We start from the raw sequence: 14,063 nt of genomic DNA, 5'->3' as shown, positions 1-14,063 counted from the left end.
TTAATGTTTTTTTATGCATGAGCTTTTACACATTCTCACCTTAGAATATATCTCTTATAAAATACATGTTGTTACATTTTTAAAAATAGGTATATCCGCATTCAAAAAAATGACATTGGTGCTCTATCATAAGTTGGACACTCATGAGAAAGCTGGGTTTGAGTAAAAAAGATAACAAACTGGTATGATTTGATGGGTCTAGGCAAAGCACCTTCTGAATGTTATCTGACTTAAAGATCAGCAAACAAAACTATTTTGTGATCAAAAAGTAAACTTAAAAGATCACAATATAAAATCATGATTAGGTCATTAGTTAATTAGTAAAATGTAAATGATGAACATTCATAACCTTACAGTTAGATATGAATACATTTATTTATATATATTAAAGTCCAGGTAAACTGCAGGAAAGAAGATCGAACTAATTCACTAAGGCAGGAATCTTTTGTTTCTTTGCGTTTTTTGGGTTTTTTTTAAGATTTATTTATTTATTTGAGAAGGGGCAGAAGGAGAGGGAGAGAGAGTTATAAGCAGACTCCTCACTGAGTGCAGAGCCCTACGCAGGGCTGGATCTCAACACCCTGAGATCACAACTTATGCCAAAACCAAGAGTTGGACACTTAACAGACTGCACTACCCAGGTGCCCCAAGGCAGGAATCTTTTGACCACCTACAAAGTAGTAAGATCATACTGGGAAATGGAGTAAGAGAGTTCCATGAGACTGAATGGGAAAGGAAGCCTTTGGAGGTTAAAAAAAAGAAAGGAAAAGAGAAGAAAAAGAAAAAAGAAAAAAGGGCAGGATACTCAGAACAAAGAAGCAAATTTGCAGCTATTCTGGGATTGGCATTAGCTTTCTCCTTCGCACTCTGTGTTATTTAGAGGGCCATTTATCATTCAGAAAACTTGATTATATTGTAAGTACTGTACACACAAAACCATACAATTTAAAAATAACTTTCATCTACATTATCTCATTTGATTCTCTTCACAACCTAAGCAAGTCCATTTACAATCTTGAGGTAAGCACCAAGGTTAATGATTTAACCTCCATTTTACATAAGCAAATTACGATGAGTCTAATAAACAGTGATCACACAGTTTATAATTACTGACTCACTAAACATTGTTATTAAGATCATATTATCATATCCATTTTACAAATGAAGTTTAATATTAAGTCAATTTAGGGTGTCTTTGAAACTTACAGTTTCCTAATGTTTGGGATTCGTCCAAAATGTCACAATAACTCAGATGTTTGAGAGAAGGCTTATGGAAAAAGTAGTTATCAAGGGCAAACATGTAAATGTAGTAGCAGTAAAAATGAGTTAATGAAGTGAGAATGCTCACTTCTAACAGTGGAAAAACACAATGAAAAGAAATACACTTTCATAAGGCAGAGAGAGTGAGAGAAGGAGTGGGCTGAAATGTGAGAATAGCTGTAGGAGGGGAAAAGTAGAGGATATTTTAAAAATAAAAGTTGTCTGAACTTGATGTAAAGGCAGGGAGGAGTGTAATGTGAGATGTGAAATTTTAGATACTGAAAATCTCAGCTTACTTATCAACCAGGTACCACTCTGCTAGCAGGAGAGCTGGAATTCTCAGCTTTCTTTTTAAAAATTAAAGCCTTTTGAGTTTTTTTTTTTTAATAATTATGGATTAGAGCTGAGTGAGAATATTTATAACCACATAGAACTGTTTCAATCATTTTCCCATATTTTATTTTGGATGAAACTGACTTTTCATGAACAACTTCCATAATTAATTCTTTTATAACTAAATGACTTTGTCAGAGCAGGTGCAGGTATGGAGACTCTTGTCCTATCATATACGTTGCTAATTTTTAATCAGTTTGCTGTGATTTATTGTAATAGATAACCTTCAAAGTCGCTATTTTAATATCTAAGAAACACTACCTAACATAAAGCTCATATTTAAAGAGCATAATGGAATTTTTCCAGAGAGCAGGATGGAATACTTCGTCCAATTCAGTCTTCATGTGTCATATAATACTGGCTATAATTAATCAATTACCCAAACAGCAAATATTTATGAGGCAATATATTGTGGAAACAAATAAAAGGAAAAGCAATAGAGTCTGGCAGATCTGGATTTAAAACTCATCTCTGGCACATTTCAGTTGTGTAAACTTCAGCAATTTCTCTATGCTAAAGTTTTAATCAGCCATCAAATCATTTCAATCTGAAACAAATGATTTCATCTGAAACAAAACCTGTAGAAGTCTCTCAATAAATGGGAACAATTCTTCTCAGCAAGAATGAAATAAAATGCTGCTCTTTCATCATATTGTACTTAGGGTCTTACTTTTTTCAAGAGGAAAAGAAAGAAAAAAAGTGGGATATTAAGTAAATTAGATATTCAATATTTAATATTAATATTAGGTATTAAATACATATTATATTTTAAATGAATTTGATGATCATTTAGGCTCTTGTCCAGTTTTGTTACCTAGGATTGGTTTGGTGATGAATGTTATCTTTGCTCTCTCTTCTCACATTCTCCACTCGACCCACTTGGGGAGCCAAGATGGTTTTCTTACAATATGAGAATCTCTTCTGGACACTTCAAATGAGATGAGACTATCATTATCACACTAAGAAAAACTATAACCCAATCTTTTATTTACTACTGAATTCCCAAAGGATCACTTGGAACAAGTAATAACCAGAAAAATCTGCAGTAAAGTCATATTTAACACTACCTAGATATAAAGGAAGTAAACTACCATCTATATCCCCAGAATCATTATACCTTCCTAGGCTGGCTATATGATCAAATTTTAAATTAACTGCTAATTTTAAACTTTTCATTTGTTTAGGATCTCCATTGATTCGCTATCTTCCTTTGTAATGATGCTGACTTTGTTCCTTTTCTGGGAACTCCTATAGTGTAAGTTCTAGTTGTGGAGTAAAACAGGATTATCAATTTTCCTGATCCTCACTATAAACACATTCACACACACACACATACACACAAACACACAAATGGAATTCAAAAACAACATCAAATCAAACCACAAATGATTCTACTACAGGGGAAAAAAAGCAAAAATATAGTAAATATGTGGTTTACAAAATGTTTCAGAATTGCATGAAACTGCTAATTATCACTCAAAGCTTCTGACACCCTTTCTTGATGGTTAGGTCAAACCTACCATTATTACCAGGCTCCACCTTCCAATGAAATCTCCTCTCTCCACAAACATTTCAAGGTGGGCCTTGCCTCCACAATTATAGTCTTAACATAACACGTGGGAATGGAAAGAAGTCTAAGTTACACTCACATTAGGATAGCAAGAAGGTGCCATCATCCTGTAGACATGCCTCATTGTGTGTTGCAATATATTTATACTAGCAGATCTCTTATTTCTTGCACATGTTTAATTTTCAGAGAAATACTGAAATTTTTATAGATAAGTAGAAAATATTGACTTGGTAAATTCCAGGTCTTGCTTTCAGAGTACTTCTTCAGTGTAGTAGGAATTATGTCTATTCAAATGACATACTTGGAAGAATTCTATTCATTAAGACCCCTATAAATAAAGCAGAAGGGACACAAATATTTTCTACAAATAATTCTATAGCTTTGCAAAAAGTTCGGGGAATCTTGCTATCAAGAGACCCCAAAATAAAGTGGCTTTAATATAATGAAAACTTATTATTTTCTCAAGTATCAGTCTCAATATGAGTGGTCCAGATTGGCACGGCTACCCTTTATGCATAACTTCCGAGTTTTTCCATCCATCACCATTTGCACCATAGAAGGGACAAAGAAAGTAAATGGAGAATAAGCAATTTCCTTTCAAGCATGTGGCATGTTAATAACATACATCACTTCTGCTCATATTCCTTTGTCGACAAATTACCCACATGACTGCATCCAGCTGCATGGGAGGCAGGGAAATGTAAACTATATCTGGATGGCCATGTACTCTGCTAACACACAGGGGTTCTATTTCCAAAAGAAGGAAGGTGTGAAATGCTACAGAGAATATTTAGCTTTCTCTGAAACACTCACCATACTTAGAAACATGACTTGCTTTCAGAATTTAGAAAAAGTGTATATGTGTTTGGGCGTGTGTGTGTGTATGATCTCTATCATACACCTGACATAAAATAAAATAGGTTGAAAAAAATAGAATCTTCATTTTTCTCTCTACCTAACATGAGATGTCTTAGACTGTGTTCCTTGGAAACAGAGTCTGACCAGACTATCTGGGTGGAGGAAATTATTGAGAAGTGGCCTCACAAGCAACTCTAAATGGGGAAGAAAGGAAGGATTTGGCAGAAATAGAATTTGATCTGTGATGCAGTGCCATAGACATATTAGTCAAATCTCATAGGAAGCTTTGAAGCCAGGATGGTCCTTCAGAGTTGACTAACATGATACAAGGGCTGCACCTTTGTAGCCTGTGTCAACCAAACACTGGATGTGGGTAACCCCCCAAGGAGGGGCATACCATGGTCAAGTCAGCCCCTGTGGACAAAGGTAATTTCTATGGAGTATGTCTTAGTCAGTTTGGGCTGCTATAACAAAGTTTTATAGACTGGGTAGCTTATAAAGAACAGAAATTTATTGCTCCGGTTCTGGAGGCTGAAAGTCTGATATCATGGTAAGGACCCTCTTATGGGTTGCAGACTGCTGACTTCTAGAGCAGAGAGGAAAAGTTTGCTCTCTCATGACTCTTATAAGTGTATTAATCCCATTTACAAGGGCTCTATTCTCATGTCCTCATCTAATCCTATTACTTCCCAAAGTCCATTTCAACATATGAATTTTAGAGGAACATAAACATTCAGTCTATCATCTTTGAGCCATCAGTAACCAAAAGCTGAACAACTGAGTGTGCTGATCCTTATATTTTTATTTTGTTATCTAACAAATCACCACAAACTTAGTGGCTTAAAACAATCTATTTATTATCTCACAATTCTGTATGTCAGAAGTGAAGGCAGGCTCAGCCAGACTCTCTGCTCAGAATCTCAAAAAGCTGAAATTAAGGTCAAATGGGTTTTTATTTGGAGGCTCTAGAGAAGAATCCACTTGCAAGCACTTTCAGGTTGTTGGAAGAATTCAGTTTTTTGTGGATATAGGACTAAGATCCTTGTTTCCTTGTTTTCTAGGGCTCATGCTCCATTCCCAGAACCTGTTCACAGCCTTTGCCTCTTGGCTGTATCCATTTTCAAGCCAATATTGTTGCATCAAATCCTTCCCACAGAGAACCCCTCTGACTCTGGCTTCTGCAGTCAGCCAGGGAAAAATACCTGCTTTCAAAGGGCTCATATAATTAGTCTAGGCCCATCCAGATAATCTCCATATATCAAGTCAACTGATTAGTAATGTTGATTACATCTACAAAATCTCTTTTCCATCTAATATAATATATTCATGTCCATATCAATGGACATAATACCAAGGGATGGAGATCGTGAGGCAATCTTAGAATTCTGCTTACCATAGTCCTGAAGAGATCTTTTGGGCAATTACACGACAACACCCACCATGTCAAGGCAATAAATATTTATAGTAATATCCACTATATGGGAATATGCCATCTGCAACACAGGGAGACCTACTGAATATATTTTCATGTGCAATTTCTCCTCCCCAAATCACATATACTTCCAGTTTTTGTTAAATTTAATTAGCTTACTTTTCTCTCTTATTTTATATACATGTAAAACTTATTAAATCATAGCACTTATAAAAATACAAAAATCCCAGGGTGCTTAATCACAGTTAAGCATCTGAATCCTTATCTCAGCTAAGGTTTTGATCTCAGGGTCTTTAGTTCAAGCCCCGCATTGAGCTCTACACTGGGCATGGAGCCTACTTAAAAAAAAAAAAGTACCCAATCATGAGTATAAAACTCATTGAATTGTTTTGTTTTGTTTTTTATTTTTAACTTGTTTTATCTTGTTTTGTCATTCTGATTCTTTAAAAACTCTTTCCATTTATTCCTGGAACTAAATAGGGTATAAGTATATATCAAAAATATATTGATGAATAAAAATATATTATACATACTAAATAACCAAATTTTATATCAAGACTGAAGGGTGTAAACACCCCCATATTTATCAGATTGAACACACTTTTATAAAACTCACAGAGGAGAATACAAAAGTATGGGGGAGAAAAAATGATACATACATTCACAGACTGTAGCTCATGAATCCAGAAAAGCAGTGTGCAGCCTTAAACCTTGGGCTACTGGACTGGATGGATGTGAGAATTATTCAAGAAGGTCTTACAATACTAGGCTCTGTTCTGGGATCATTCTTGGTGCATAATGAACAGTGAAGAAAGAACAGTATGTGTGAGGGGAGGTGGTGAGAACTAAATAACCAGAGGGTAAAAATTAGAACAATATAGAAAAAAAGTTGCATTGTAATTCTGGGATTGATTATATATGGATGATTTATATATACTGTCATGCTCCCCTAATGTATGTGTCATTATACCACAGACAGGAAGGGGCAAATGTAATCTTAGAATAACTCAGATGGGACAACCAAAATATCTTGGGACAGTTTCCAACTTTTTCTTCTTCCTCTCCTTGAAGGGATACCATTTAAATAATGTTATATAGAAGATTGATGTTCATATCCTTTCCTTTCCCCATCCTTTTCTGGAAATTGGAGTATGTCATTAGCTTATACAAAGAGCAAAGGATGTGTTCATTAGATTTGTATCTGATCTCTCTCTCTCTGTCAAATAAGTAAATAAAATTTTTTTAAAAAGTGGGAGGCTTTAAAATTTAAAAAAAAAAGCCTGGGTGGCTCAATCAGTTAAGCATCTGCCTTTGGCTCAGGTCATGATCCCAGGGTGCTGGGATCGAGTCCCACATTGGGCTCCCTGCTTAGCGGGGAGTCTGCTTCTCCCTCTGCCTGAAGATCCCCCTGCTTGTGTGTGCTCTCTCTCTCTCTGTCAAATGAATCAATAATATCTTAAAAAAAAAAAAAAAGATTTGTATCTGAGCATCTCTTTAAGATATTTACATTTACTCAGGGAGAACAAGACAAATAGTTCTCTTTTAGCTTTTTTGTTTTCCAAAGGAAACATGAAGAGCAATTATCTTAACAATAATTAGCATTAACACCTACATGTTCCTTTTGTAATTTTTTTAATGTTATATAATACTTCAATGCCACTTTGAATATCTCTAGTATATCTGGAAATGACCTCAGTACTTGTCTGTTTTTCTTGTACTGTCATTTGCAAGCAATTTTAAAATTGGAAAATACACAGATCTGTTTTATTCTCAAAGACCATAGGAATAGCAATAGCTTTCCCACTCCTACAGTTGCTAGTATATACCCCTGGAAATACCTTAAATAACAAGTGGTGTGTTATTCTTTACAATTCCCCTTCCTGTTTCTACTCTTATTGATATTAAATTCTCAAGTCATGTAAATATTAAAAGACAGAAGATGCATGGTCAAAAGATATATCGAGGAAGCTTACAGGCAGAAGCCCAGTAAGGGTAAGTTGTACCAAGTCTCTCATCTCCCATTATCTTATGGAGAGGTAGCTTGGACTTACCCTCTGGAAAAGAAACTCAATTTTTTGCCACTTTGCAAATTTATAAGGGAAGTAAATATCAGCACCTGACCACGTTGATAGTCCCAGAACTGGGCAGCAGAAGCTACAGCCTGATTTCTGACATCACTTTCTGACTGAATGAATGCACTCATCATTGGCTTCATCTGAAGGCCTTTCAACCCTCTCGCCAAGTGAGCTTTCTTTCCCTCCAGCTTTATTGAGATACAATTGACATATAACATGATGTAAGTTTAAGGTGTACAATCTGTTGATTTGACACTTTCATATGTATACAATATATATACACACACAATATTATATATACAGCAATATAATTACCGCCATAGTATTAGCTAACACCTCCAACACCTCCATCATGTCACACAATTACCATCTCTTTTTTGTGGTGAGAAAATTTAAGATTTACCCTCTTGGTAACTTTCAAGTTGTAATACAGAAAATAAAGTTCTTTAAGAAAACACTATCCATCAGAAACACATGCCTGCTCTCCTCATAAATGGGAAAAAAATGATTGAACAGACATTTCCATACTACACATCAAAATGCAATAGCGCTAAAATCTCCATTATGAAATTTGGATATGGGTAGACTATTAGATGATATAGAAAATAATTATTAATTTTGTTACTGTGCAAATGGCATTGTTATAGAGGAAAATATCCTTAATTTTAGTAATGCATACTGAAATATTTAAGGATAAATTATGTTTTCTCTAATTATGTTGAAATGCTTCAGCAATAAATAAATAAATAACCAATTTGACAATTGTAAATAGTTGCTTAACTAGGTAAAATGCATATGCATGTTCACTATGATTGTCTCCACTCTGGTCAAAATGTTTCACAAAATAAATTTTAAATTATCCCCATTCTTATGCAATCACTGTGCATCTTCATAAAAATCAGTGGAGAATAAAATATCTGAGGTGGTAAGTTTATTCCTTATTCTAAGATTCTTTTTACCATTTTGATAGATCTGTTTCAACTGGTAGCTATTCTTTAAACTTCTATCATATCAAGATCAATTTTCTAGTCCGAACACTTGAGCTATCTACTCTAAATTGTAATTTTACTCTTTCTTCTCTTTCTTTTATCATCTATTCCCCATATACATTTGTGATAATTGTCAATAACATGTTACTGTACTTTGGGGGGTATTTAATTATTCCCCATCCACTTATATAATTGTGATGCAATTAGTATAGAAAATACTTGAATTTTTATTTCCTTAAGCACTGTGAAAGGTATAAAAAGAATTAAACCTTGTTTTAAATCTTAAGAACTCTATAATCTATTTGGAAAAACAAGGAAAATGTACATATACACACACATAAAAGCTTATCTAATGATTCAGTGCAATGTGTAACTACATAATGGATAATATGTATAAGTAACCTTTTAGCTATCATAACTATCATAAAATAAGTAGCACAATAATTACTGAGAGATTTGACATTTAGCATATAGTCTTTGAATCATTTGTATTTGTATTTCCCACAATACATGAAGAAAAGATGGGGGAATTATTCAAGGAGTTCCCATTCAACTTAAGTCTAGCATTAAAAAAAAAATACCATTACTATAAGAAAGAGATGCACAAAAATTCATAGATTCCAGCTAACTCTTCCTTTGAAGACAAATAACAATGTATTTTGAATGGCAAAAGCCGTTTTCCCTTTCTTGAAACTTTTACTTTCATTATAAGTCATATTGAAGTAATTTATCCTCAGCAGCCAGAATCAAGAGGGAGAAAAAAAAAAACTAATTTAAAAAAAATCAATTAGTATCTTGAATTCTTCACAAATTCAATAAAATGCACACTAATCAACTGTGAAATCTATTTGGTCAACATTCTCTAATAATGATTCTAAATATATAAGAATATCTTCACATCAATTTTTCTCTTTTTCAGCTCTTTTTGTTCTCAATACAAAGTGACTTCTTTTTCTTTTTAAGATTTAGTATGTCAACCACAGCCTGCTCCATTACACAAAGATGCCTGGTTACTTGAAAGACTTTGATACATCTGTGCTATTCCCTGTGTGCTGACATATGTCTACTTGCAACAGAGAAGAGAAACTTCAAGGATGAGCTCTACTCATTTCGGTAATTGGTATTCCAGCCTGCTAGTTCAGATGGATTATTGTTAGTGAGATAGGCAGCTAACATTAATGTCAAATTAACATAAACTATAAGGATGATAGTATGCTGGAATTTGCATAATTTTCATCAGAATCTAAAGGCTTTTGAAATTGATTCTCAAGGACTAATAAAGACATATTAGTTTACTTACTCTAACATTTTTGGGACGTTATTTAAAATGTCACATTCTAATTTTAAGTCAGTGATCTGCAACTTAGGATAATGGACAATATATGAATTTTAGACACAAATTAAATAATTTATGTGAAAATATGAACCCACAAAGTTATTAATCAGCCTCCGTCAAAAGAACACCATTTCTTTGATTTTTTAAAAAAATACATAATGCTACTCAAATTCAATCCCTTGTTAATTTCATTCCAGGAATTCATTGTGTGAATTCTCAGGTGCCTTAATGCAGTCAGTTCAGTGATTCAAAGTCAAATGTCAATGGTTCTATTCCAGTCTTCAAAAAAATCTCACATGTGTGATTTCATTCTAAGAGAAAAAATTTTGAGAAAGTTAAGTGTTTATATTTTTCATTTTTTTCTAATATGTCAAAACAGAAACACATGGAGAAGACATATGGCACATAAGCATAGAATATGCCCATCCCTGACCTATTTGGCTCTGGAGTCATTCCTCTGAACAGATTAACACTTATCAACTGTGAAGTTGAAATATGAGTTTCTCAAAGCACAGAAACTTTTTTCTTTTTAGATATCCTGCCTGTTTGAGTTCTGCATTCCCTATGTGTCTTCTATTTGAGATTTATTTTGCTAACCCCATCAGAAGGTTATCATTACATCTAGAACTATTTAAAGCATCACTATACAAAAAAACAAACAAACAAACAAACAAACAAACTACACCACAGTTCTGAACATGCCCCTTTCCTTTTTTGTCATATCTCTTTCAGCAAACATCTGGAAGATAATCATAGTGGCTCAAAATGGGGAAGAAGATTTCATATTCCAGGTACTCTGTGGTATACTATTAACTCGTTATTACAAACATGTGTTTAAGATGTCATCAATTGAATGTATGTGCAATGTGACTAAGGAGAGCTTTGGCTTTCTTTGAACTACTGAAGGAAGGGAAAAACTGGAGATGTACACAAGTTTTAGACAATGCAATCAAGAAAACCAGTCAATATTAGAGAGTTAGATCACAACATAGCTAGACATCACATTATTAATAATTATTTGCTATTGCAAATACTCATTTTGTTATTAATAATAAAAATGAGCTTATAAAGGCATAGCTGAAAGGTAATCTTATTTAACTGAAATACTTTTCAGGACAACTTCTTTGGCTATACAGAAAAAGCATTTCTAGTCTTAACTCTTCAGTGTGATGGCTGTAAAACCCTGACCAGCCAGATATTGTTTTCTGATCCTTTATTGTAAAAATAGGATGAAAGAACTCCCCTTGTCTACTTCCCAGAAATATTGGAGACCTCTGGAAAGAATCATTTTCCATTCCTTATTCTGAAATCACCACACACATATTCCACTTAATGGAATGAGACAAACAGATTTAATTCACTAGATGCAGAGAGGCAGGCAGGGAAGAACCTGAGATACTAGACAAGACCAGCAAAGGTATCCTTTCTGAAAGGAAGGGGCTGTCCCTAGAAAGAAAAATTATACTTATTGTTTTTAGTAATCGTGCTACATATAATAATGCAAAAATTAAGTAACTTCAGTAAGTGTGGGAGCAGAAGCTTGTATAAAACATTTTGGTGCAGTGAAGTATGGAAGGCAAGGCCAAACACATATACAGAATACCCATTTTTATTAGAAGCTATACAAAGGTATAGTAAGAAAAATTATCAAGTGAAAATGGGGAAGATGGAGAAGGAAGATGAAGACTTGCTAATTTTTTCATTTATTAATAAGAAACTAATAGAAAATGTCTAAAACAATATATATATATAAAGCTTCAATAATAATAATTACTAGCAGAATAAAAATACAAATACCCAAATATCAGAACTACACATAAAAACAAAGAAAACAGATTGTATAGTGAAAGACTTAAGACATGTTAACAGAAAATACAACCAAATTATGACAAAACGTCATAACAATAATGCAGTATCAATTAAGGTTAATAGAGTGAACTCACCTTTTTTTATTGTTTAAAGATTTTATTTATTAAAAAAAAGATTTTATTTATTTATTTATTTGAGGGAGAGTGAGAGAGCATGAACATGTGAGTGGGGGGAGGGTCAGAGGGAGAGGGAAAGAATCTCAGGTAGGCTTCCCGCTGAGCATGGAGCTGGAAGCAGGGCTTGATCCCATGACCCCTTTTTCACATGACCTGAGCCAAAACCAAGAGTCAGATGCTTAGCCAACCGAGCCACACATGCACCCCTAAAATGAACCATTTAAAAAAAAAAGGGGGACACCTGGGTGGCTTAGTAGGTTAAGCATCTGCCTTCAGCTCAAGTCATGATCCCAGGGTCCTACATTGGCTCCTTGCTCAGCGGGGAGCCTGTGTCTCCCTCTGCTTGCAGCTCCCCCTGCTTGTGCTGTCTCTCTCTCTCACTGGCATATAAATACATAAAATCTTAAAAAAAAAAAAAAAACAGCTTTACTCTGGATCTAAGCAAACACAAACCTATGCCTCATAGAAGAGACACATGAAAAAAATTATTCATAATGCTAAAAATAATATATTGAGTAAATGTGTATGATGCAGGATTGGGACCTTAATATCAAATAAGCTAGAATTCAGGCTAATGTCCGCTATGTAAGAAAAGAGTGCTGGGCGACTGGGTGGCTCAGTTGGTTAAGCGACTGCCTTTGGCTCAGGTCATGATCCTGGAGACCTGGGATCGAGTCCCACATCGGGCTCCCTGCTCGGCGGGGAGTCTGCTTCTCCCTCTGACCCTCCCCCCCTCATGCTCTCTCTCTCATTAAAGAAAAAAAAAAAGAAGAAAAGAGTGCTTCATGATGTTAACAACTATGACTTCACTGAAAACTGTTATGCATATCTTTATACAGTATAACATAGAAATAATCATTTTAGACATTCATAGAAACATACCAAATGTAAATCAATGAGTTGGAACACAGAATATTTTAACTAATGTTCAAATGTCAAAGTTTGTTCTTTAACAAATATCAACCAACCAGAAAAACTCTTAACTCATTTAATCAGGTAAAAAAAAAGGAAAGAAGTGGGAACATATAAAACAAGAAATAACCAAATTATTCAAACAGACCAAGTCCCAAGTATCCATTGACTGATGAATGGATAAAGATGTGGTTTATATACACAATGGAGTATTACTTGGCAATCAAAAAGAATGAAATCACGTGATTTACAGCAATGTGGATGGAACTAGAGTGTATTATGCTAAGTGAAATAAGTCAGTCAGAGAAAGACCAGTATCATATGATTTCACTCATATGTGGAATTTAAGAAGCAAATTAGATGAACTGAGGGGAAGGGAAGGAAAGATAAAATAAGACAAAAGCAGAAAAGGAGGCAAATCTTAAGACTGCTAAACGTAGAGAACAAATTGAGGGTTGCTGGAGGGGAAGGGGTTAAATGGGAGATGGGCATTAAAGAGACACTTGTTGGGAGGAGCACTGGGTGTTAAACGTAAGTGAGAATCACTAAATTCTACCCCTGAAACCAATATTACGCTATATGTTAACTAAATTGAATTTAAATTAAAAAGAGAGAGAGAAGGAGGGATGGAGGCAAACCAAGAAACAGACTCTTACCAGAGGGGAGGTGAGTGAGGCGATGGGTGAAATAGGTGATGGGGATTAGGAGTGTACTTGCGATGAGCACCAGGTGTTGTCTGGAAGTGTTGAATCGCATATTGTACACCTGAAACTAATATTACACTGTTATGTTAACTAACTGGAATTTAAATAAAAACTTAAAAGGAAAAAAAAATAAGAGGAGAAAATGAAAGAAATCTGAATAATGCATGGATTTTAGTTAAAAATAATGATTCAGTGATGTCTCACTGATTGTATCAAATGTACCATACTAATGTAAGATGTTAATAATACAGAAGACTGGATGTAGTGTGTATGACAACTCCGTACTATATTCACAATTTTACTGTAAATCTAAAATTGTTTTAGAATCTTTAAAATATTTTCTATTTTTAAAAAAGAACTGATTATCCTCAAGAAACAAATTTTTAAAAAATCTGCTGATAGCATATGCCATATTTTATAGTTCTCTTTAAGCAGTATTATACCAAACGAAGGACATTTTTGATCATTATCATTTCATTCAGTGCTTGCAAGAATATTGTTAAGAAAAAAGACTAATGGATAAGTTAATAATGTAATAATGGAGAATAA

Source organism: Leptonychotes weddellii, chromosome 2, assembly GCF_054177405.1.
Source record: "Leptonychotes weddellii isolate Sample4059 chromosome 2, ASM5417740v2, whole genome shotgun sequence".
Classification (NCBI taxonomy): domain Eukaryota; kingdom Metazoa; phylum Chordata; class Mammalia; order Carnivora; family Phocidae; genus Leptonychotes; species Leptonychotes weddellii.
Note: the sequence above shows the minus strand (reverse complement) of the source record.